At 27.2% G+C, this 22666-nt stretch overlaps 1 protein-coding gene across 1 annotated transcript in view; it reads left to right on the forward strand.

Annotated features, from left to right (window-relative positions):
- Positions 1-1308, forward strand: part of LOC100207607 (inhibitor of nuclear factor kappa-B kinase subunit beta) — a 93774-nt gene extending 92466 nt beyond the window's left edge. Inside the window, exon 11 of the mRNA XM_065805078.1 lies at positions 1129-1308. The gene's annotated coding sequence lies outside the window, so the exon portion shown is untranslated. The remainder of the gene's footprint in view (positions 1-1128) is intronic.
- The last annotated feature ends 21358 nt before the right edge of the window (positions 1309-22666 follow it).

Below are 22666 nucleotides of genomic sequence, written 5' to 3' on the forward strand. Positions count from 1 at the left end.
TAACAAATATAATATATAATATGAAAGATTATGTAATAAGAATGCATACATTTAGCAAAATCACACCAGCAATAAACTGAAGCTGTGATACCTTAAACTGTACTGTATCTAACAATAGATACACTATGAGTCATAAAAAAACATGCCACTGAACTTATTGCAATAACTTTGCTCATTGTGAACCGATTTTAAAAATGGTGTCTTCTTCAAGTAGAGAACAAGAACAATACTTGACTAATATAAAATATTACTTTTTAAATTCTTTTTTATTGTCTCAACCTAGAATTTTTAAACTAATTTTAACTTCTATATAAGAAATCAGACAATTTTTCTGTTGTTGAAGTTTGGAGTGTTAGTGTACAATCAGTTTTTAGAATTGGGTCGCCATCAGACGAATGTTTTTCTGCAATTCAATTCTTAACAAAACCTGAAATTTTGTTAGGCATCAGACCAAATTTGACAAAGTTATGGTAGAAAGTTCAGTGGCATGTTTTTTTATGAGTCATAGTGTAGATGGGAGAAAACAGTTTTCAGCTTAGGGGGTGAATTTTTTTAAGATTTAACACTTTCAAATGGTATTTCCAGTTTTAAAATGTAATTTCTCCACTCATAGTGGCATGGGAAACCAAAAATTGCCAAAAAAAAATTTTATTCATACCTCTAATATATATATATATATATATATATATATATATATATATATATATATATATATATATATATATATATATATATATATATATATATATATATATATATATATATATATATATATATATATATATATGTTAGAAAAACAAAACGAAAGAAATACTAAGAATGTAAACTAATTACAAACTATTATTTAATAATTTTTTTTTTTATAATTAAAGAAATAAGTAAACAAAATAATGAAGTACTTCTAAAAATTAAAGTATTATTTACCTATAATTACGTTATTATGATAATTTTCTATAATTTATGAATATAATATATGCAAATTATAAATTTATAAATTTGTAATTTGTTTATATAATTCATTATATATATAATTTATACAATTTTAGTTATTTGATTGTGATAAATAGTTTTATCAGCATTTGAATAACTAATATTACATGAAGTTACCTAAATGTTCTTTTATTTTAGGATTCTGGATCTCGTAGCCCTGTTATGAATGCTACTTTTCGTCCGTTAGTTACTGGTTATCCGTTAGTTACTGGTTATCCGTTTGTTGACTTTTCTCAAACCTCGTATGAACTCGAAAGTCAAAGAGAAGCACCTGCCGAACATTTTGTAAATGAGCCGCGAATATTAAATTTTTAATTTTTTTTTCAAATTGAAGCTATTGTTATTAATTTTAACTTTTTAATATTATTTTTGATGCTTGATTCTTGGTTTCTGAAAATACAAAAAGCTTTTGTTTTAAGAAATATGATTGTCGTATTATCATATGCCGTAACCATAGTATTATACGTAAAGGAAAATTACTTAATCTTTTTAAGTTTTAAACATTGCGTCAATTGGAATCAAATGAAAGTACCGTTATTTTTAGAAAATCCGAACAGGATGTTGCTTTCCAGCAAACAAACCCAATTTTTAGTAATTTTTCATTTGTTTATGACTTTAGCTAACAGTTTTCTACAGGCAATGGTAATATGAAATCACAATAAATAAATTTAAATATTGTTTGTAATCGTAATGTTAGAGTACGCATTGATCTGCTATAAAAACTGTTGTAGATAACATTTTATGCCTAAAAATTATTTTAATGAGATATTTGTATTTAAATTTTTTTACGATGCTTGTATTATAAATTGAAAAAATATTCATAAATAAGTCATTTTAGTTTTTAAGACTTTGTTTGAATAGCTTGATGAGTTATGTGGTTCCCCGAGAAACAATTTTTAATTTTGTCATGGTATTTCTTGAGCAAAATTTTATTATCTTTAAAATGATATATGGATCATAATTATTTGATATATATATAGTCTTTTTTTCTTATTTTTATATATTTGATATATATAAAAGCTTATTTTTGTTGAGTGTTGTAATAGAATTTGTTTATTTAATTTCAGACAAAAACTCATATTTTCATGTTTATGGTCTTAAGATTTTGAAACACGTTAACTCGATATTGAATCGATGAAATAAGCTGAAATTTAAGGAATTATTATATCCATTGTTGGTTTTTACTTTTTTCAATTTAATAACATCAATTTTTACTATTCATCAAAGTAAGTCAAGGTCTATGACACCCAACACAACGCTTGGTTTTTGTTACGTGTTTAAAGTCTTCTAAAACAAAAAGAATAACACGTGCCAAAAATGATTTCCTATTAGCTATTACTATTTACCAAAAACATCAGTTAAAAGATTAATGGTTTCGCTGTCACGGAAATGTAGTATTTATTATACTAAATTTCCATAAAGAATGTGAAACCAGTGATAATAGCACGCGACATTTAAAAACCTCAAAAAACACGTGTTAAACTTGAGGATAACTGCCCTGAAAATAAACTTGGTTTTGGTTAACGCCTGGATTGTGGCAAACACATGCCAAACAGGTTTTAATTCCAAAAGTGAAACTAGATGTTGATGTCTGGCTGGGACTTTTTACTAATAAAAGCGTAATTTTTACCTTATGAGTTAATCAAATAGGTGTTACGATAATTGGATTTTACTATTATTTTGAAAATATCATGTAGTTGCTGTATATTGCATATATTGTGTTTTAAAATATTGCTTCATTTCAACGGGAGTAATTAAGGCAAAAACAAATGTTTGTCCTTAAAGTTTTTTTTACTCCACGCGCATGCAAATTTAGTAATATAAATGAAATAAAGAATTAAATTTACCGGGTCAAATAAAAGTTTGGTTTTTGGGGAGCCACTGGAAACCGTAAGTCAGCGTATTTGCCGTGGTTTAGAGTATATAGAAAATTTAGCTTTAAGAACAAACAAATATTTCACAACAGTCATTTTAAAAAGCTACTTTTATGTAGCTAAAAATAAAATATGGTTCTTTCATTAACAAAAATAATATCATACGCTTTTTGTTAAAATAATTGATATAACTACGGCGTATAATTTTTTAACGTTATTTATTGATAACAAATAACGTCGAATATTATAAAATATAGTATAATAAAATATAATAAATTATCATAGTAAGAAACTGTATTGTTTTTATTCCATTTTTCTCGGCTTTAGATTTTATTTTAAGCAAACTATTTTATTATTATTATTTTTCTTTTTATTATACAAAAAAATATCTTATAACAGTCTTATAACAGAGAACCTGCTTTAAAATAGTAGAACTTACTGTTTCCACCCTAACGGATAACTACGTTGACGTTTGAAGCTTCGCGATGATGATAACGTTGTATTTTTATTTTGGTATTTGAACGAACGTTTATTTTTGTATTTAAATGAATGTTTATAAATTGTATTCAAGACAATTTATAAACATTCATTTAAATACAAAAATAAATAGACAGTTCCAACCTTTAAAAAGAATTTTTTTAAATAATTTGTTAAAAAAAAAAATTATTTCTCCTTGCGCATTTGATTTTAATCCTAAGGTTTGAAATACTTTAGTTTAAGTAAATAAACTTTTTTTTTTTTTTTTTTTTTTTTTTGTCAAAGCATTTATTGTAATTTATATAATATTGCTAATCTATGTGATACGTGTGATACTCTTTGATACATGGTAGATTAAATAAATTTTTGACGTCAGGTTAGAAGGTGGAAGGTGGAAAAAACACTTGAAACTTCAATCAATGAAGAATAACATAATTGAGACATAACAATAAACAATAAAGTCTGTTTTTGTAAAAATAAAGGCACGACGAAAAAAAAGGTATTTTAAAATTAATGACACGACAAAAAAAAAAAAGTTAAATAATGGATTATAATAATAAAAAAAGTTTCAAACGAGAAAGATAGGTGAAAACATCATTTAACAACAACAACAACAACAACAAAAAGCAATATATTTACCAGAAATATAGATGTTTTACATAAGAATGTTATACGTTATAAAAAATATTTGTACAGTCTACATTCTGGATGGTTCACTCTCATATAGCTAGGCTAAATCGAGGAGAGCGACCATGAACAAAACAAAACAAAACAAAAGAAAGAAAAGAAAAAAAAGAAGCAAATAAAATAAATAATACACTCACAGAAGGTTGCAATTAGTCTACATTCATATTTGTATCTTATATAATTTATATGGTGATTTATCTATTATCACCAGTGATACTATTGCTGTTTCTATTTATTTTGATGTAGCAAGTAGTATTTTAATTTGGTTTTGAGAACATATTTTTTAATATTGCTAAAAGGGATTGATTTTAATTTATTTTGAATTTGATTCCAGTCCTTTAATGCAGAGTATTTAAAGGAATGTTTGCCGTAGGATTTTGTATTATATTTTTGCACACTCAGTGCACCTCTGCAAGAATTTCTTGTAAGTTGGCAGCTAATTGTACTGCGTAGAGTAAACCATTTATTAAATATAGGAGGTAGTTTTTTGTTAAGGCAGCTGTGAATAAATAAACAATTTTCAATTTTGATAATATCATGCAGTTTTAAAATTTGTAGTGTGTTAAAAGATGGGAATGTATGTGCATTGTTTGGTAGAAATTCAATAACCCTGACTGCTTTTTTCTGCATGATAAATAGGCGATTTACAGTACGTATGTTTTGACTCCATGATAAAAGGCAATATGTGAGATGAGAGTGAAACAAAGCATAGTAAATAGATTTTAAAGTTTTTTGTTGTATAAAATGTCTTAGCTTTGACAGGATGGCAAGGGATCTATTCAACTTATTAGATAAATCGTTATAATGGTAAGTCCAGGCTAAGTTTTCGTCTAGCTTTATACCCAAGTAGTTTACAAATTTTTTGCACCAAAGTTTTTTCCCATTTAACTTAATTTTGAGCTGCTGATCTAATTTTTTGTGACGACTTTTAAATAATATTAAATCAGTTTTTTTGGAGTTGAGGGAAATTTTGTTGGCATTTAGCCAGAGGCATAGTTTTTTAAGATCATAGTTAACATATTTGTTGATTTTTTTTATGGACTTATTAAAATAGAGAAGGTTTGTGTCATCTGCAAAGTGTTGGACTCTACAAAATTTTAAAGCTTTAGACATGTCATTTATATAAATAAGAAACAATAAAGGGCCAAGGACAGATCCCTGAGGAACACCTACTTTGATATCGTTTAGGTCTGAGCTCATCCCACTAATGGATACTAATTGAGTTCTATTAGTAAGGAAAGATTTGAACCAAGAGTTTGAGACTCCTCTAATACCATAGTACGATAGCTTATAAAGTAAAATGTCAATATCTACAGTGTCAAAAGCCTTTTGAAGGTCGATAAAAATGCCACATCCAAACATTCCTTCATCCAGAGAATCTTTAACTTTTTCTGTTAGACTTAATAAAGCAAGTGATGTAGAGTAGTTTGTTCGAAAACCAAATTGTAATTCACAAAACAATTTATTTTCATTGAAGAATTTGTATAAGCGGTTAAACATTAGCCTTTCAAGAATTTTATCAATGTTGGAGAGGAGGGAAATTGGCCTATAGTTTGATATTAATAGTTTTGAATCAGTTTTAAAAATAGGTACAACTTTGGCAGTTTTTAAGTTTTCTGGGAAAATACCACTTGAGAACGAGATATTAAAAATGTTAGAAAGAATTCTTGAGAGTTCTGTTTTTAATAGTTTTAGAATTTTAACAGGCAGACCATTTGGTCCAGAAGCTTTATTTGCGTCTAAAGAGTTGATAACATTTGAAATTTCATGTTCGTCAGTAGGTTTTATAAAGAATGATTTTTGAAAAGGATTTAATCATGCTTTTAGTATGATACATGGTTCTGAGCCAACCATACTTTCTGGATTTACCATACAATCATCTCCTAAAGATTTTAGTGTCAAGGTTTAAATTTTGGAGTGTTCTAACAGTTATTGAGATGTCCAAAACGAGCATAAAATTAAAAAGAATTTCTGTTTTTTAAAATTCTTTAGCACAACAAAAGTTTGAACTTTCCAATAAAACAATTCAGACGTTTAACTTACTGTCTTAACTTACCAATAAAACTTGTTTTGGTATTGCAGGTAATTTTGGCCTGCCCAACGATTTTACCTTTAAAGAATTTCATAAGCAACTTGGTAAAATACTTAACTTTCAAGTTTAAAAAACTATATTTAGAATCTTAAATTATTTCTACAAATTTATACTTATAAGAAATAAATTAATAAAATTCAAAATAAATAAATTACACACGGTTTTTTTTTAACGTGCTTTATGTTTTTAATGTTATAAACTATACAAAACAGCAATAAAACAACATGGCGAGATTGTTTTATATTAACACAAGTTTTTTATACTGACTAAACAACCTCACAGTATTGTTTTATTGTTGTTTTATACAACTTTTTACAAAAACAATTTAATACGCTTTTAAAATAAAACCTGTTTTATAGCCTGTATGAACGGGGTATTATTAGCAACTTTTATAGAGAACGATCAAATAGCCTGACTCGCAGCGGATATATATATATATATATATATATATATATATATATATATATATATATATATATATATATATATATATATATATATATATATATATATATATATATATATATATATATATAGGCGAAGTGGCATAACGCATATGGAGGCACAACCCACACCTATCCAAAAACGGTCCCAACCTCAATTTTGAGGACCAAAAAACGACCGATGGGACATTTATCTGCAAGGTCTCAGGTATCACCAGATGTAAAAATTAAAATCCAATCTCTATAGCCAAAGGAGAAAAACACATTTTTAAACAAGTTTTATAGCACTTTGCGCTACTGATCGCACTTCCCAGTGAAAAATAAAACCGCGTCCCACATGGGTTCCGCGTGGGTTCCGTGTGGGATTGATGGGATTTATGTGGGACGGATTTTCCCATGTGGTATCCGTATGGAAATTTGTCACCTTAAACCCATGTGGGTAATCCCACATGGGTTACATGTGGGAACCATATGGTATTTACACACATGGGAAATCCCACGTGGGTTTCCTGTGGGATTTGCATGGGAATTAATTTAAAAGCTGGAAACTAAAAAAAACACTTTAAATCGACATTGCATTGCGTAACGTTTATTGTAAACACAATATAAACTTTATATTGTGTGAAAATATTTTATATTAATAAAGAGAATGGCAAGCAAGTATGTAAGTACCACGAATAATTTTTATCTTTCTTTATAGAAATAAGATTAAGACTTGTGCAAATAGACGTATTATTAGGATAATATTATAGTTATTTGAATATAGATCTTGAGTAAATTATTTGCAAACAATTAACTGATGCAAGTTGAAATGTTGTCAAAAACCAATCTTGCATGCATGGGACACTGCAGTGTCCCACAAAGAAATGCAGGTTTGAAAGTCAAAGAATTCCCAATTTTCTTTATTAAAAAAAGAAAAAAATAGGATGGAGATGGGTTTCTGTAACTTTTTTTATGCTCCAAAACTTTTAACTTTAGATATAATAAGGTCCTTAAGACTTGAGGGACTTACAAACTACATTGAGGAACAAAAACAGGATATTTACAGAAACTTTTCAATTTTTAATCTGGAGTACCACAGTGTTATTGTGAATAAAGCCTCTGGGTCCAGTTTTCAAAGTAATATGATCTAAGTAATGTTTAAATAAAATAATATGCTTTAAAATGCATATAGTTATACATATAACTCCTGATAGTTAACTATATGTATAACTAGTTATACATATAATTTGTTATAAAAACTTATTTTTTAAGGTTATGCTTGAACAAATTAGTACCAATTAATTCAAATTCAAGATTTAGTTAAAGTTCAAGTTAATTTTCTTATTTATTCATTGTTTTTGTTAATTTTATATTATTTGTTCAAATTTATCAGTTAGTACTTTATTTTACTACAGTAGGAATGTTTATCATTGTTGAACGTGATTTTATTAGTAACTTATATAATTTTATTTTCAACATATTTTGACAACACCCTTTATATTTTAAATGATGACAGCTTTACTTTTCTATTAATGTTAAATTTATTACGTTTCAATAACTCAGATTGAATCTTAACTGAATTATTGTAAGCTTTGTAGGGGTTTGTTGTATATCAAATGGTGTTGTAAATAAAGTAAAAATAATATATATATATATATATATATATATATATATATATATATATATATATATATATATATATATATACACACACGCACACATATATATATATATAAATATATATATATATATATATATATATATATATATATATATATATATATATATATATATATATATATATATATAAATATAACATTAAAACAATAAAATTGATACAAAATTTCACTTTAAAATGAATACCATTAACATTGTGATGATAATAGCATTAGGAAACTAGTATTTATGTATTATTATTATACTATAAATAAATAGTTTTTTAATTCATTTTATAAAATGGAGACTGACAACTAATAATTAATGGAAATAAATACAAATCATAAAAATCATGTAAACTTCATTTATTATTACTAAATACTATATTAATGTTAGTCTACAAAGTTAAAATCAATTTAGAGCATTGTTATTAGTTCTTTTGCGATTCGCACTTCCACTTCTGTCTCTCAAATTTATAAAATAGGTGGTCAAAGCTTGCTCAATAGGTTGGTTCTCAGCATAACAATTTTTCTTTTTTCTTACACTTTCTAAAGAGAAATATGGCAAATTGATTACTTATTTTACCTAAATCGTAGGGTCATCTATGCATAATGATGTCAGATGATGACCCGGTTTATTGAACAACTTCACCCTTTATCAAACTCAGTCAATTTTTTGCCATCTCCCATTGAAAATGATGTCAGTTTTTGTTATCGTATTATGATGGTATATCTGAATTTTTAATATAATATAAAAAATGCATATACCATCAATTTTTTTCTGGTTCAATTATACGTTTATTCTCAACAGTACTAAAAGTAAAAAAAAAAAAAACATAAATTGTTCTTTCAGATAAGCAAGCTAATTTCTGAATTTAAATTGTTTTTCCTATGATCCTCTACAGTTTTAAGCAACAAAAGCAAGAAGTTTTTAGACCACATTGTTGGTGTAAATACCTCTAAAACCTGCTCATAGCTAGCATAAATTGTTTTACTTTTTTTTAAAATAAAATATTTTACTTTTTTTTTTAATTCAATTTATTAATTGACATTATTTTGGTCTCAACATCCCCTCCCCATTGTCAATTATTGTTAAACTCACACTGCCCCTCTATCTACTTGCATCATTTATGGATGATCCCATAGCGTAAATACTATATATATATATATATATATATATATATATATATATATATATATATATATATATATATATATATATATATATATATATATATATTATTTTTACTTTATTTACAACACCATTTGAGATACAACAAACCCTTACAAAGCTTACAATAATTCATTTAAAATTCAATCTGAGTTATTGACAATGAACAATGAACAAATAACTTGAACTTGAACTAAATCTTGAATTTGAATTAATTGGTTCTAATTTGTTCAAGCATAACCTTAAAAAATAAGTTTATATAATAAATTTTATGTATAACTAGTTATACATCTAGTTAACTATCAGGAGTTATATGTATAACTGCATGCATTTTAAAGCATTTTATTTAATTTATATATTACTTTAGATTATATTACTTTGAATACTGGACCCAGAGACTTTATTCCCAATTACACTGTGGTACTCCAGATTAAAAATTTAAAAGTTTCTGTAAATATCCTGTTTTTGTTCCTCAATGCACTTCGTAAGTCCCTTAAGTTTTATGAACCTTATTATATATAAAGTTAAAAGTTTTGGAGCCTAAAAAAAGTTACAGAAACCTCCCTATCTCCCCCCTATTTTAATTTTTTTTTTTAATAAAGAAAATTTGACTTTCAAACCTGCATTTCTTTGTGGGACACTGCAGTGTCCCATGCATACATGCTTAGTTTTTGACAACATTAGAACTTGCATCAGTCAATTGTTTGCAGATAATATACTCAAGAACTATATTCAAATATCATATGAACATGTTAGAGAATGTTCATATGATATTTGAACATCACAAATTTAATAATATTGTTGTGATATGTTATATAAATAATTCCATAATAGATTATGATATGAAAATAAGATAGGATATGAAGGCAATGATCAAAGAATAAATTTACTTATAGAAATTTAGATGTTTGTTTATTAGTTTCAGAATATTATATTATGTGTGACCGTGGCCTTCTATAATAGCAGGCATTGACATCGCGCAACAAATATGTTAAACTAAAGGCCAATTCCTAATACTGTGTTTTACATTTTCATCTTTTAACATTAGACGAAAGTTTGTGCTTTTTTAATAAATCTTTAAAATGTGATTGGTTTATAAATTAGATAGCCCAACATCAAGACCATAATGTTGTAAGGTTCAAGGCATTAACATTGTAAGGTAATAATATTGTCAAACTAACGATAAGTTTTTTTAATTATTAAAATGCCTTGAAAATGCCTTTAAAATGCTGTGTATCTCTTTGCAAGTCGAACTATCTCAACTACAACAAAAATATCAATTTATACAACTACAACTACAATATCAATTACAACTACAACAAAAATATCAATACTCAACTACGACAAAAATATCAATTTATAAATTTCCGAAGAATCTAGAGGAGAGAAAAAGATGTAGTGAAGCTATCCCAAGAATTGTTTTATTGTTACAGACTATACAGCATTATGTCAACTGCATTGGCCAAATGAAGCACCTTTTGAAAGCAAATATGGGAAGCAACGACCTTTAAACCCACCATCTGTTTTTAAAATATTCCGCCTAGTTGTTTAGCCACACCAGGAAGTAAAGTTAGAAAAACTCTAACTTCAAGCGGTTTTCGAAGCATTTTACCAGATGAGTTAAATGATTTTCTAAAAGAGGATGAACTTATATTTGACGATATTCAATCTTTGTTAAGTGATAATAACGATGTTATTGTTTTCCAGCTTAATAAAAAAAGTTTACACATACAATCAAAAATGTACAAACTTGGTGTTCCATTATTTATTTTAGTAATTTTCAATGATTATTCATTTGTAGCTAACCATAATGGCACAACTTGTAATATTTCATATTTAGCTGTAAACAAATTAAAGTTAATAAAAACAAAATCAGCTTTATTTGAAGCAGTTAGATTTTTAAAAAATAAAGAAAGTTCGCTTCAGTCAAATATTCTATTTGAACACCTTAATGCTATGAGAAAAGTTAATATTGGTGAAGTTTTATATACTTCAGATATTATATGTAGAGCATATGAGTATTTTGCTATGTGACGAAGTTTGTATGATTGTTTTATATGTATTGACTACAAGTTGCCAAGTTTATATGTATTGACTACAAGTTGCCAAGTATAAGGACTTTAACCCTGCTGAGATATATTGATAAAACTTTTTTTTTTGCTTGAATCAACTTTTGTTGGTGTTTTTTATTGTTGGTGATTTTTATTGTTACCATTTTTAGCAAAAAAAATTAAAAATACAGTTATCTTTCTAATATATAAATATATACTTTGTTATGGTTCTGCTTGTTATTGATACTATTTAATATTACATAAATATTCTTAATGAAATTTGAAATACGAAAAGCATGATTATCTTTCAACAATTTTTTGGTTTTCTTTTTATATTTCCGTTTTTACTAGAGATTATTATTAAAAAACATAGACTGCCATTACACCCTACCTAATATAATATAACAACATAAGTAAAAGTGAAAGTTTAATCGGCCTTCAGTTTTTACGGCATTTTGCGCGATGTCAAGGCCTGTTATTATAGAAGTCTACATCATTAAAAAAGTAGGTTTTTACATTTTTGTTTTTGTTTTTTTGTTTAACTACTTATCCTTATTGATCGCTTTTTTTCGGGATTCTCCTCAGGGGTTCAAGCTCATTACGCATAATATGTGTTCAATTACGCATAATACGTTAGTCATTGTAAGTAATAAATTAGGAAATAATTATTTGTGAAATATTGTAGTCATTAATGACTTCAAACTGGCTAATAATTAAAATTGCTTGACTAATAAGGTTCCTTATTAGAATTGCTCTCTTTCTCTCTCTCTCTCTCTCTCTCTCTCTCTCTCTCTCTCTCTCACCATATATATATATATATATACAGGGTGTTCGGGATAAATTTGACATATTTATAATTGATTATATTTTTTTGTAGATTAGAGGTATTAATACACACTACAGGTCATTTAAAAGTTTGAACCCTTCTTCATTCATATACAAGATGTCAGAAAGGATGGATGACTGGAACCCACCTGAATCATGGAAGAGAATAACTTGCATCATGATGATTCGTGCCGGCCATCAAAATAAGGATATTATGACTGCTGCCCAATGCTCCCTGAACACTGTAAAAACAATCAGGTATGAACTAGAGACTTGCAATGGTGACTACGAGGATGTAGTAAGAAGAAAGATCCCTAGCAGCCGATCTGATTGCGTTCGTACAGCAGAATTCCTCGCAAGTCTTCAGGAACAGGTGTTGAAGAATCCTCTACTATGAAGCTTGCACTCAATGAAGACATTCGCTACTACTCATACAAGCATCCAGAGGATGCAACATTCATTTCACGTGACAAAACCCGAATTCCAATGCCAGGGTTCTTCAACACCTGTTCCTGCAGACTTGCGAGGAATTCTGCTGTACGAACGCAATCAGATCGTCTGCTAGGGATCTTTCTTCTTACTACATCCTCGTAATCACCATTGCAAGTCTCTAGTTCATACCTGATTGTTTTTACTGTGTTCAGGGAGCATTGTGCAGCAGTCATACTATCCTTATTTTAATGGCCGGCACGAATCATCATGGTGCAAGTTATTCTCTTCCATGATTCATGTGGGTTACAGTCATCCATACTTTCTGACATCTTTTATATGAATGAATAAGGGTTCAAACTTTTAAATGACCTGTATTGTGTATTAATACATCTAATCTACAAAAAAATATAATCAACTATTAATATGTCAAATTTATCCCGAACACCCTGTATATATATATATATATATATATATATATATATATATATATATATATATATATATATATATATATATATATATATATATATATATATATATATATATATATATATATATATATATATATATATATATTTATATATACTTATATATATATATATATATATATATATATATATTTATATATATTTATATTTATATATTATTGTATTGATATATTTTTTTTTTAGAAAATGTTTGAAGAAAGTTAGAAGATACTAAAAACCTTGGTATTATACAAGCCGAAGCGATTTAATTAATTCAATTGACAAAAAACGGCGTGTAAATCGCAAAAGAAAAAATAATATTTTTAATATTCGTTTTGGATGTATTGATTAGTAGCATTTATTTTTAAATAAATTTATTTTGCAACACGTTTTTTAATTTTATAAAATTTCGTCATAATAGTTTAAGGTAAATCCCACATAGGTTATAGGTGGAAAACATCACATGTAAAAGATCAAAAATGCTACACGTTTTGAATACCAAATGGGATAAAGTAGCAAATAACAGATTAAGTTAAGCCTCTCTGAAAGCTTCGATGATTAATTTTAAATTACTATTTAAGTAATTTTTAAATTAAAAGAATTTTAAAAATTATCATAGAAGCATTCGGACTTTCATTTGTCTAGTATTGACTACTTTTATATCATTTGGATTAAAATATGTGGCATTTAAGATCTATTTAACATGTAGTATTTTCCACCTATATCCCATGTAGGATTTACCACATAAAACCCATGTGGGATTTACCATATGAAACCCACATGGGACAAAATAATAATCCCCATATGGGTTACATATGGTAAAAACCCACGCGTATCCCATATGGGATTTACCATATGGAATCCATGTGGGATTTACCATATGAAACCCACATGGGACAAAATAATAATTCCCACATGGGTTACATGTGGAAAAAATCCACGCGTATCCCATGTGCGCTTTTTCACTGGGTTGGAGCCCCGTTGTAAATCAACTTTGTTTTTTTTTTTCACTTTTGGGTTATGGAGTTTTTAAAAAATATCAAAAACTCTTTACATATATGTGTTAGCTATAACCTGAAAAAAATCAGCTCTTTAACATTTCCCAGTGAAAAATAAAACCGCGTCCCACATGGGTTACGCGTGGGTTCCGTGTGGGATTGATGGGATTTACGTGGGACGGATTTTCCCATGTGGTATTCGCATGGAAATTTGTTACCTTAAACCCATGTGGGTAATCCCACATGGGTTACATATGGGAACCATATGGTATTTACACACATGGGAAATCCCACGTGGGTTTCCTGTGGGATTTGTATGGGAATTAATTTAAAAGCTGGTAACTAAAAAAAAAACTAAAAAAAAAATTTTTAAATCGACATTGCATTGCGTTACGTTTATATTGTGTGAAAATATTTTATATTAATAGAGAGAATGGCAAGCAAGAATGTAAGTACCACGAATAATGTTTATCTTTCTTTATAGAAATAAGATTAAGATATGTGCAAATAGACGTATTATTAGGATAATATAATAGTTATTTGAATTTAGATTTTGTGTTAGTTATTTGCAAACAATTAACTGATGCAAGTTGAAATGTTGTCAAAAACCAATCTTGCATGCATGGGACACTGCAGTGTCCCACAAAGAAATGCAGGTTTGAAACTCGAAGAATTCCCGATTTTCTTTATTAAAAAAAAAAAAGTAGGATGGAGATGGGTTTCTGTAACTTTTTTTATGCTCCAAAACTTTTAACTTTAGATATAATAAGGTCCTTAAGACTTCAGGGACTTACGAACTACATTGAGGAACAAAAACAGAATATTTACAGAAACTTTTCAAATTTTAGTTTGGAGTACCACAGTGTTATTGGGAATAAAGCCTCTGGCTCCAGTTTTCAAAGTAATATGATCTAAAGTAATGCTTAAATAAAATAATATGCTTTAAAATGCATATAGTTATACATATAACTCCTGATAGTTAACTATATGTATAACTAGATATACATATAATTTGTTATAAAAACTTATTTTTTAAGGTTATGCTTAAACAAATTAGTACCAATTAATTCAAATTCAAGATTTAGTTAAAGTTCAAGTTAAAGTTCTTATTTATTCATTGTTTTTGTTAATTTTATATTTATTTGTTCAAATTTATCAGTTAGTACTATTTTTTACTAAAGTAAGAATGTTTATCATTGTTGAACGTGATTTTATTAGTAACTTAATTTTATTTTCAATATATTTTGACAACACCCTTTACATTTTAAATGATGACAGCTTTACTTTTCTATTGATGTTAAATTTATTACGTTTCAATAACTCAGATTGAATCTTAACTGAATTATTGTAAGCTCTGTAGGGGTTTGTTGTATATCAAATCGTGTTGTAAATAAAGTAAAAATAATATATATATATATATATATATATATATATACATATATATACATATATACATATGTATATATATATATATATATATATATATATACAAATATATATATATATATTTATATATTTATATATTTATATATTTATATATATATATATATATATAATATATATATATATATATATATTATATATATATATATAATTCATTTTATAAAATAGAGACTGACAACTGATAATTAATAGATGTAAATACAAATTATAAAAATCATGTAAACTTCATTTATTATTTCTAAATACTATATTAATGTTAGTCGACAAAGTTAAAATCAATTTAGAGCATTGTTATTAGTTCTTTTGCGATTCGCACTTCCACTTCTGTCTCTCAAATTTATAAAATAGGTGGTCAAAGCTTGCTCAATAGGTAGGTTATCAGCATAACAATGCTTTTTTCTTACACTTTCTTAAGAGAAATATGGCAAATTGATTACTTATTTTACCTAAATCATAGGGTCATCTATGCATAATGATGTCAGATGATGACCCGTTTATTGAACACCTTCACCCTTTATCAAACTCAGTCAATTTTTTGCCATCTCTTATTGAAAATGATGTCAGTTTTTGTTATCATATTATGATGGTATATCTGAATTGTTAATATAATATAAAAAATGCATATACCATCAATTTTTTTCTGGTTCAATTATACATTTATTCTCATCAGTACTACAGTTTTAAGCAACAAAAGCAAGATGTTTTTAGACCACATTGTTGGTGTAAATACCTCTAAAACCTGCTCATAGCTAGTATATATTGTTTTACTTTTTTTTTAAATTAAATATGTTACTTTTTTTTTTAATTCCATTTTTTAATTGACATTATTTTGATCTCAACTTCCCCTCCCCATTGTCAATTATTGTTAAACTCACACTGCCCCTCTATCTACTGGCATCATTTATGGATGATCCCATAGCCTAAATACTATATATATATATATATATATATATATATATATATATATATATATATATATATATATATATATATATATATATATATATATATATATATATATATATATATATTCTTTTTACTTTATTTACAACACCATTTGATATACAACAAACCCCTACAAAGCTTACAATAATTCATTTAAAATTCAATCTGAGTTATTGAAACGTAATAAATTTAACATCAATAGAAAAGTAAAACTGTCATCATTTAAAATGTAAAGGGTGTTGTCAAAATATGTTGAAAGTAAAATTAAGTTACTAATAAAATCACGTTCAACAATGATAAACATTCTTACTGTAGTAAGAATTAGTACTAGTTAACATATCTGAACAAATAAATATAAAATAGTGAAAAAACAATGAACAAATAAGAACTTGAACTTGAACTAAATCTTGAATTTGAATTAATTGGTACTAATTTGTTCAAGCATAACCTTAAAAAATAAGTTTATATAATAAATATTATGTATAACTAGTTATACATATAGTTAACTATCAGGAGTTATATGTATAACTGCATGAATTTTAAAGCATTTTATTTAATTTATATATTACTTTAGATCGTATTACTTTGAATACTGGACCCAGAGACTTTATTCCCAATTACACTATGGTACTCCAGATTAAAAATTGAAAAGTTTCTGTAAATATCCTGTTTTTGTTCCTCAATGTACTTCGTAAGTCCCTAAAGTTTTATGAACTTTATTATATATAAAATTAAAAGTTTTGGAGCATAAAAAGTTACAGAAACCTCCATATCTCCCTCCTATTTTTTTTTTTTTTTTTTTTAATAAAGAAAATTTGACTTTCAAACCAGCATTTCTTTGTGGGACACTGCAGTGTCCTATGCATGCATGCTTGGTTTTTGGCAACATTTGAACTTGCATTAGTCAATTGTTTGCAGATAATATACTCAAGAACTATATTCAAATATCATATGAACATGTTAGAGAATGTTCATACGATATTTGAACATCACAAATTAAATAACATTGTTGTGATATGTTATATAAATAATACCATAATAGATTATGATATGAAAATAAGATAGGATATGAAGGCAATGATCAAAGAATAAACTTACTTATAGAAATTTAGATGTTTGTTTATTAGTTTCAGAATATTATATTATGTGTAACCACAGCCTTCTATAATAACAGGCCTTGACATCGCGCAACAAAGTTGTTAAATTGAAGGCCAATTCTTAAAACTGTGTTTACATTTTCATCTTTTAACATTAGACGAAAGTTTGTGTTCATGCTTTTTTAATAAATCTTTAAAACTTGATTGGTTTATAAATTAGATATTGCAACTTCAAGACGATAATGTTGTAAGGTTCAAGGCGTTACATTGTAAGATAATAGTATTGTCAAACTAACGGTAAGTTTTTTTAATAATTAAAATGCCTTTAAAATGCTGTGTATTTTTTTGCAAGTCGAACTATCTCAAGTACAACAAAAATATCAGTTTATACAACTACAATATCAATACTCAACTGCAACAAAAATATCAATTTATAAATTCCCAAAGAATCTAGAGGAGAGAAAAAGATGTAGTGAAGCTATCCCAAGAACTGGTTTTATTGTTACAGACTATACAGCAGTATGTCAACTTCATTGGCCAAATAAAGCACCTTTTGAAAGCAAATATGGGAAGCAACGACCTTTAAACCCACCATCTGTTTTTAAAATTTTACGCCTAGCTGTTTAGCCACACCAGCAAGTTAAGTTAGAAAAACTGTAACTTCAAGCAGTTTTTGAAGCATTTTACCAAATGAGTTAAATGATTTTCTATAAGAGGATGAACTTATATTTGACGATATTCAATCTTTGTTAAGTGATAATAACGATGTTATTGTTTTCCAGCTTAATAAAAGAAGTTTACACATGCAATCAAAAATGTACAAACTTGGTGTTTCATTATTTATTTTAGTAATTTTCAATGATTATTCATTTGTAATTAACCATAATGGCACAACTTGTAATATTTCATCTTTAGCTGTAAACAAATTAAAGTTAATAAAAACAAAATCAGCTTTATTTGAAGCAGTTAGATTTTTAAAAAATAAAGAAAGTTCGCTTCAGTTAAATATTCTATTCGAACACCTTAACGCTATGAGAAAAGTTAATGTTGGTGAAGTTTTATATACTCCAGATATTATATGTAGAGCATATGAGTATTTTGCTATGCGACGAAGTTTATATGATTGTTTGTGTATTGACTACAAGTTGTCAAGTATAAGGACTTTAACAAGATTGACTTCAAAAATAAGCTCAATGGAGGACCTAAGTTTCATAAATAGTATTTTTATGAATTTAAATCCATTGAAAAGAACTTCCATACTACTAATTGATGAGGTCTATGTCAAAGCTTCATTACTTTACTAAAGAGGTGCTTTGTTTGGTCAAGCATTAAACTACCCTGAAAAGTTAGCTAAAATAATTTTATCATTTATGATTAAATGTCTTTTTGGAGGTTCAGAATTTATTTGTAGAGCTCAACCTGTTGCAAATTGTTCCTCTGAATTTTAGTTTTCTCAATGTCAAGAAATTGTTCATACGATAAATAATATTAAAAATAGTAAGACATTGGTAATAATTACTGGTGGTAACCGTGTAAATCAAAGATTTTTTGGAATGTTTAAAACAGTTGATAGTAAACCATGGTTAACAAGATCAGGTATATATTTTTTTTATGATTATGTGCATCTCTTAAAATCTATACGAAACAATTGGTTGACAGAAAAGACTGACGAACTTCAATTTTTAAACAATAAAGAACTGGCTTTGGCTAAGTGGAGTAATTTATAAACTTTTCTAAATCACTCCACTTACCCAAAGCCAGTTCTTTTAATCTAAAACTTTAATTTAAAAACTGAGTGCAATTGTCTTTTTAAACTCTCTAAACTCACAGCTAAATCAGTTTGTCCAAAACCAATAGAGAGACAATCTGTAAAGTTTTGTTTGTCTGTTTTTTGTGAAGAAACAGTAGCTGCCTTAAGAACGCATCTAGAGATTGAAAATAAAGCATTTGAAGGTACTGTTGTATTTATTGAAAAAAAAATTTTTTTTTCGAATGTTGTTAATGTCAAAGCACCTGGTGCTGGCATTCGGTTTAGAAATGAATTATGCGGAGAAATCCACTCAGTTGGTGATCAACAGTTACAACTGCTACGAGATATTGCTGAACTGTCAAATTTTATGAAACCTACAGGTAAGCGTGTAAAACAGCTTACGCTAGATACTAGCAATGCAATAGCGCATTCATGTTATGGCTTTATTGATCTTGTAGAAACTTTGTTGAGTAATGGAGCAAAGTATGTCTTATTAGGTTGGTTTTCAACAGATCCACTTGAAAAAGCTTTTTCTAAGCTTCGACAGGGATCTGGAGGTACTTACTTTATAAACGCTAAATCTGTAATTGAAAAAATTAATATTCAACATACTAAATTGATATTACAACTTAACATTCCTGTTGATGGTATTGATGGTCATACTTGTGACATATGTTTTAGAGATATTTCTACTGATGAAAAAGAACTTCTAGATAATATACATGATCTTGAAAGCTCAGTTAATAAATCTACATTAGTGGCTATAGTTTACATAGCTGGCTATGTGCAAAAAAGCGAAATAAAAATTTATGATGATTCTACCAATTATTATTATAAATATGGAAGTTATCTGTATAGCCTAAACAGAGGCGGACTTGAAATTCCTTCTGATACTCTTGTCTAATGGTCAATATTTTGCTTTTTTTTTATATATATATAGAGATGGGTTCAAGGTGCTACTGACCCTTTATGCAGAACATTCTTTGTTACTCAGTTTCAGTTTATTGCTGCTAAATATAGATTTAAAATCACAAAAAAACTGCTAAAGAATTACTCACTAATTACCACTCCCGAAGTACTAAAGCTATCATAATTTATGTGAAAATTAGTTTTGTATTTTATTATGCTATTTACTTGTTATATTTTTTATTTTCTCATTAGCCTATATGTCTCCCAATATGTTTGGATTTGTAAATATTTACCCTGTTGAGATGTATTGATAAAACTTTTTTTTTGCTTGAATCGACTTTTGTTGGTGTTTTTTATTGTTGGTAATTTTTATTGTTACCATTTTTAGCAAAAAAAATTAAAAATACACTTATCTTTCTAATATATAGATATATACTTTGTTATAGTTCTGCTTGTTATTGATACTATTTAATATTACATAAATTTTCTTACTGAAATTTGAAATACGAAAAATATGATTATCTTTTAACAATTTTTTGGTTTTCTTTTTATATTTCCGTCTTTACTAGAGATTATTTTTAGAAAACATAGACTGCCATTAGACCCAACCTAATATAAAAATATATCATATAAGTAAAAGTGAAAGTTTAATCGGCCTTCAGTTTTTACGGCATTTTGCGCGATGTCAAGGCCTGTTATTATAGAAGGCCGTGTGTATGACGAAAAAGTAAAGATATTTTTGCATCCACTGGCTATTGCACCCAAGGTCTACATCATTGAAAAAGTAGGTTTTTACATTTTTGTTTTTGTTTTTTTGTTTAACTACTTATCCTAATTGATCACTTTTTTTCAGGATTCTCCTCATGGGTTCAAGATCATTACGCATAATATGTGTTCAATTACCCATAATACGTTAGTCATTGTAAGTAATAAATTAGAAAATAATTATTTGTGAAATGTTGTAATCATTAATGATTTCAACCTGGCTAATAATTAAAATTGCTCGACTAATAAGGTCGAGCAATTTTAATTATTAGCCAGGTTGAAATCATTAATGACTACAACATTTCACAATAAAATTGTTTTTTTTCTCTCTCTCTCTCTCTCTCTCTCTCTCTCTCTCTCTCTCTCTCTCTCTCTCTCTCTCTCTCTCTCTTTATATATATATATATATATATATATATATATATATATATATATATATATATATATATATATATATATATATATATTTGTATTTATTTTTTTTTTTTAGAAAATGTTTGAAGAAAGTTAGAAGATACTAAAAATCTTGGTATTATGCAAGCCGAAGCGATTTAATTAATTCAATCGATAAAAAACGACGTGTAAAGCGCAAAAGAAAAAATAATATTCTTAATTTTTTTTTTTGATGTATTAATTAATAGCATTTATTTTGAAATAAATTCATTTTGCAACACGGTTTTTAATTTTATAAAATTTCGTCATAATAGTTTAAGGTAAATCGCACAGGTTATAGGTGGAAAACATCACATGTAAATGATCAAAAATGCTACACATTTTGAATACCAAATGGGATAAAGTAGCAAATACCAGATTAAGTTAAACCTCTCTGAAAGCTTCGATGATTAATTTTAAATTACTATTTAAGTAATTTTTAAATTAAAAGAATTTTAAAAATTATCATAGAAGCATTCGGACTTTCATTTGTCTAGTATTGACTACTTTTATACCATTTGGATTAAAATATGTGGCATTTAAGATCTATAACATGTAGTATTTTCCACCTATATCCCATGTAGGATTTACCACACAAAACCCATGTGGGATTTACCATATGAAACCCACATGGGACAAAATAATAATCCCCATATGGGTTACATATGGTAAAAACCCACGCGTATCCCATATGGGATTTACCATGTGGGATTTACCATATGAAACCCACATGGGACAAAATAATAATTCCCACATGGGTTACATATGGAAAAAATCCACGCGTATCCCATGTGCGCTTTTTCACTGGGTTGTGGTTTGTGTACAGGGACCTAAAGTATAGGGTAAGGCGCTAAAAGTCTCTATAAAAAAAGACACAACAGATGCTTTACGTTTTTATTCTAACCTTAATATCGACTATGGAAGTTTCAAAATTTAATAGAATGAAGACACTTGGTTTTTGTTTAAAATGATTGACCAAATATTGAAAATATACACAATAATAATAACTTTTTTCATTTAAATAAGAAATATATCTTTACTGAAATGGGTTTTAACAAGATATCAAACAAAAGAAAATCCCATTTAACCTTAATCTCCCATTGAATACACATACACATACACATACATACAGATATGAAATAATTTCCCATAAAAAAAAATTACTTTATAGTGGTGTTATG

This window comes from Hydra vulgaris, chromosome 09 (assembly GCF_038396675.1).
Source record: "Hydra vulgaris chromosome 09, alternate assembly HydraT2T_AEP".
NCBI lineage: Eukaryota > Metazoa > Cnidaria > Hydrozoa > Anthoathecata > Hydridae > Hydra > Hydra vulgaris.